Genomic DNA, 5,313 nt, shown 5'->3' on the forward strand with positions numbered 1-5,313 from the left:
GGGTTGTCAGTAATTCTTTTTTGGAGGTGGGGGGGGGGGGAAGCATTAGTTTCATTGGAAGATTTTTTTTTTCACTTTAAGTAGGACATTTTTTCCTGATAAATGAAAAAAAAATGCCACTGAAACTCGTGCTTTATATCTATATTCAAGAATGACAAACTAATATATCTTCCTGAAAAGTTACTTTTGTCTTATTTTGAGTGTAGAGCCTAGTTAAAAATACTCTGTAAGAATTAGTGTTTTTGCAGATGGAGCGATGGAGCGGAAGATGGATTGGTTGGGGCGTCACTTCTGGTGAAGAAAGAGCCGAGCCAAAAAAGTAGCATGACTGATTTACCAATCTTTCTTCATTCCAGCCTACGTTGTAAAGTGTCTGTGGGGGTCCTGAAAAGCACTACACAAGTCTGATGTCATTTTGTTTCATTAAATATGGATCATGGCTGAGAGAATCAGATCGCGAATAGAGCTGGTTTAAACGAGCTCCCTTCAGGGTGCATGGATTCAGCCTTAGAGATAAACTGAAGAGCTTCATCATCTAACTCAGTACAGCTGCTGCTCATCTACATCAAAACATCTGTTGAGGTGGTGCAGAGCATCTTACTGGGATGAATCGTGGATCCTGAAACCTTTTGATACCAAAGCAGACCTGCAGCTTGAAAATCATAATGCATGACCAAACAAGTATTTTTAAAAACTGCTGTTGGTTGGACATACGTTTCCTTTTTTTTTTACCCTTTTATATTGAATTTCCTTTAGACAGACTACTGCCACAAATAAACCTCAGACCACAACACTGGCAAAGTCGGTGTGTGTATAAACCATTCATGCCTGTTGATGCATATTATGCACAAACCAAGGATTGTATTGAAGCACTTTGCTGCCATCTAGTGATCAGAAATATGTCCACTAAATATTAACATTGATATGTTTTCTTCATTTCCAAATCAATCAGTAGGTAACTTAGAAGCTACTTGAAAAAACAATTTATATTTTGTAACTGCAGATAAATTCAAGGAGTCAGAAAGGCTTTTAATGTTAAAACTTGTTTTCTAAACTACCTTCTAACTCTTCAGATTTGAACCTTTTAACCTACAATAATTCATTTCTGAGGGAATATTACCAGTGGACTATGATTTACAATCCAAAATAAATTAGTTTTCAGAGATGGATCTAAAGTAAACTAAGCTGGTAAAAATCAGCCACTTGTTTTACAGTTTTCTTCGTACAGAGAGTCTAGACCTGTGGACTCAACTTGCATTCCTCGAGGGTCAGAGTCCTGCAACTTTTAGATGTGTCTCTTGTTCTTCAAATTTTAATTATATTTGTAATACGGCCTCACTAGCATGCGGTCAAGTTCTGAAAAGCTCTGATAATGAGTGAATATTGGAGCCTGGTGTGCTGAAGCACAGAGACATTTAAAAGATGCAAGACATCAGCCCTTGAGGACTGGAGTTTGAGACCACTGGTCTAGAGACCAGAATATCAGCTATTGGAGGCGTGGACTCTGTTGAAGTTTTAAATTTTACCCAATCGCTAAAGTTTGGCTGTGGTGTATGTTATGTGCCAGCTCAATGAAACTTGCTGTAGATTGCAACCTTGTGGGAAGTAGGGCCACAACATGTTTGCCAGCAATAAAATGTATTATATGTTCGTCTTGCACCAACTTTAATTGTTCTATATTTGGAAGCGTGGCCAACATGGACTGAATGGCTTAGCTCACTTCCCCCCACTGCCATTGCTAAAGCTACAGTCAGGCTACAATTCCAAAACAGTGCAGAAAATCAACATTCACAATTCTTCCTTCCGTTTGCTGATTGGCCAGGATAGAACTCTACCAGAGAAATTGAGCTCAATGGGAGAAATCCCTGACAGAGCAGTGAGGGGATATGAGAACTGAGTGGAACTGCGTGGGAAGGCAGTGGCCAGACTGGATCTAAACAGGATAATACCAAATATGGGTCTGTGGTGTCTGCAGATGTTCATGTGTGGCCTTTTCCAACAAATACAAGCAGATGATTTAAGTGTTTGTATAATATGGATGAGGCAGATCATCCAGTTTGATGCATCCACAGATAGATCTAACTTCCTCCTGGCTTTGCCTGGGAATCAGGATATAACCCCAGCAGCAATATTTCAGGATGTTCATGTGAAAGTCTTTGAAAGTATTATCATAACCAACAAAAGCTCCTAGATAATGAAAAACATAATTTTTGACAGAGACGTCCATCCCCTTAGAAGGACATAGGTTTGATTATCCTAGTGTCTTGTTGCAGGGAAGACGTTTGTGTTTTTACTTTCTCCCCCCGTCTCGCTTTATTCCTCACTCTGTTTTGCCTTCCTCTCCTCACGTGTGAGGCACGGTACAGCCAGATTGTCTTGGCATGGGGCAGGCCGGATTACGTGTGTGTGCAGTCGCTCATTACAGAATAGATTACTACCCCTCCGGTCTGAGGAGCCGCGAGTGACGAAGGAAGCCACAACAAAACAGTCAGCAGAGCAGCAGAGAGAAGAACAATGAGTGTGACTGTGACCTCTGCGTTTGTAAAAGGAAACTGTTCAGCGTGTAAGCTTAATAGGCGCTTTAAAGCTGCAGCCTTATTGTTATCTCTCCTCCCTCACCTTCTCACCTACATATTGCGTAGTGTGGCACATGCAACGGCAAGTGAACACAATGAGCTTTGTGCTGCGGGACAAAGCAATCCTGACGTCCCAAACACAAGATAACCTTCAACATAATTAGGCCCTTCTACGCAAATGATTAGTGTGTGATTAAACTACAAGCAGAAAAACATTTATTCAAACTTTGATACTTCATTAGTAGTTTTTTTTTAAATTATTGGAGCAAATTACACCTACTTGGTAGGACCTAAAAAAGGTGTTGACATGCCATTGCTAACAGCGCTTAATTTGGCAGTAAATATGATAGAGCTGCCATGTATTGTGTAGACTTGTGTTTTCTGTGGTCTTTAAGTCATTATTTCCTAGTTGATGTTTCTTCAGGGTACATTCCTCAATTTGAGCCCCAGATTCTGATCTAGCACACTGCTATTTCATTAATTTTTTTCCCCATTTCGTAACAATGTACAGTTTAAGACCTAAATTACTCACACCAATGGTAGATGCGGAATGAGAAATATTTTTTATTGAACCAAGAATTTGGTTTCTGATAGAAAGACGGGGGGTTTCTTTAAAAGATAATAAACAATTTGAAAGGAGTATTCATTTCTAAAATAATCATCAGTCAAATTCAAATATTTACGGATTATTTCTTGAACACAGCTGCAGCACAGAAATTAAATCCCTCTCATAGGTTTGATCAGATTTTTGCATGTTTCTACTTGTGTGCCGATCTTTGGCAAAAAGCTATTTGAGGTTGGAAGTCCTTCTTATCATAACCCTAATTATTAATATAGCTTCCCCCAAAGAGACTCAAATCAGAAAACTGAGTCAGAAGAAACATGCTGGTAAAATTATAAAATGACTTAAAACTGCTTAAGATATAAATTATTCTGGGATTAAGCATAATTTAACTGTTACATATGAGTTTTCTTTCTTTTGATTGTCAAACGTTTTCGCAAATTATGAAGATAAATATTCAGAAAATGCTCCAGTCTCTTGGTTTCTGATCAAAAACATTCAAATGTTAAAAACTAATAATGCAGAAGGAGTCTGATGGAAATAAGCCTCAAGTTTTCTTAACAAAACCAGCAACTAAAATATCAGTAAAGTTGCAGTTTAAGATCCTTATTGTTTTCTATTTGTTTCTCTTTTATTTCAGAAAGTGCTGAGGCCAAAAATGAATTATTTTCTTTCAATTTGTGTGATAAAGTAGCTGCCTTTACAAAAAAAATCAGCCTTTGTCACCACTGTTGTTATTAATCAAATGTATTCTAGCTAAACTCGGTTTTTGCCGGGCCTAGTTATTCAGAACATTGCAGTAGGAGCCTAAACATCTGTTTTGAACAGAAAAGGACAGAAACGCGTATCGTGGCCTCAACTGATGCGGACAGTATGACTTTGTGCAAAGTGCTCGCTATGTAATGACTTTTTATTGACTAAGAGTCATTACATTGTTATATTAATTGGCAGACTGACTTAATGATACCTCGAAGTGTATTCATGCATGATTGTATTTTCCTGCATAATTTACGCTCTTTTTAATAACTGCCACTAACTAACTTTCCATGGTGTACACACACACACAAACACACACACACACCCTGATTCCTTCACGTTCTGACTCTGACACACACTCCCTCAGTATCCTTGCATAGCCTCGGCACAGCGCTGCCTCTCACGGCTCCGTGTGAATGAAAGTGTGTGAGTAAGCAGCAATGATCGGCCTGTCACTTCCAGCAGGTGCTCGGTATGCAAAGCAAAGAGGATGACAAAACCATAGATGGAGGGAGCAGGGAACTGTTTGCTACGAGAGAGAGGAGCAAAAAAAAAAAAACCTTGTTTGTGCTGTTGATGGTGGTGGAGCAGAGACAGATAAAGAGGATAGAGAGGGGAAGAGGAGGGGGGATAAACATGGTGATGGAGAGGGAGTGAGAGGGAGCGAGAGGGGGGAGGAGCAGAGAAATGATTCCTCTCTAATCCTCTAGACACACGCTCGGTCTGGCTGCCTCCTGGCTCAGAGAGGAAGAGGGAGACGGAGGCAGGTGAAGGCAAACGGAGAGAAACCAAGAGGGGGAAAGGAGGGGGAGAAAAAGCAAGATGAAGGAAAGAGAAGAAAGCAGAACTGCCTCTCTGCATGCTGCGCGCTGAGACGGGAGGGGAGAGCCGCCGCGAGAGCCAGAGAAGCATGCAAGTCTCTGAGTGTGAGGAAGGAGCCTGAGGAGGAACACGATGCTTGAGTCCTGCTGTTCCTGAACCAAACCGGGAGAGTACGAAGGCGCAACAGGAGGGAGGGCGAACAGAAGGGAAACCCTTGAGAAAAGAAATAGAATAAAGCGCAAGATCAAGAGAAGCCCGGGAAAAGAAACGCGACGAAGAGAATGGAGGAGAGAATCACAAGCAAGGAAGCAGATCCTCCGGCAGCCCAGCTCACATGAACGCGTGGAGCCGAGCCTGACCAAACTTACTACTTCAAGATGCTGTCAAAGAACGAGCGTGAAAGGGCGGAGTGTTGGTGATGGATGTCCGCCTGCACGCACCGCTGCTGCTTCTTCAAACTGAGCAGGAGTAGATGAAAGCTGCGCTCTCCTCTGATCCAGGTGTGTGTGAGGGAACATATGGCCAGGCAGATGTTTGGGAAGTGAACGGAGACCAGGAGTCGCCAGAGCAGAAGCAGAGAGGAAGGAGAGGGGTGGG

The 5,313-nt window shown here is 41.5% G+C and overlaps 1 protein-coding gene across 1 annotated transcript in view; it reads left to right on the top strand.

Annotated features, from left to right (window-relative positions):
- Positions 1-4,303: 4,303 nt before the first annotated feature.
- The window catches only part of gjd1b (gap junction protein delta 1b), a 46,246-nt gene continuing 45,236 nt past the window's right edge, over positions 4,304-5,313 (top strand). The window contains exon 1 of the mRNA XM_015015928.1: positions 4,304-5,216. The gene's annotated coding sequence lies outside the window, so the exon portion shown is untranslated. The remainder of the gene's footprint in view (positions 5,217-5,313) is intronic.

The sequence above is a fragment of the Poecilia latipinna genome, unplaced genomic scaffold (assembly GCF_001443285.1).
Source record: "Poecilia latipinna isolate Pla-1442-1.1 unplaced genomic scaffold, P_latipinna-1.0 Scaffold72, whole genome shotgun sequence".
In the NCBI taxonomy this organism is placed as follows: domain Eukaryota; kingdom Metazoa; phylum Chordata; class Actinopteri; order Cyprinodontiformes; family Poeciliidae; genus Poecilia; species Poecilia latipinna.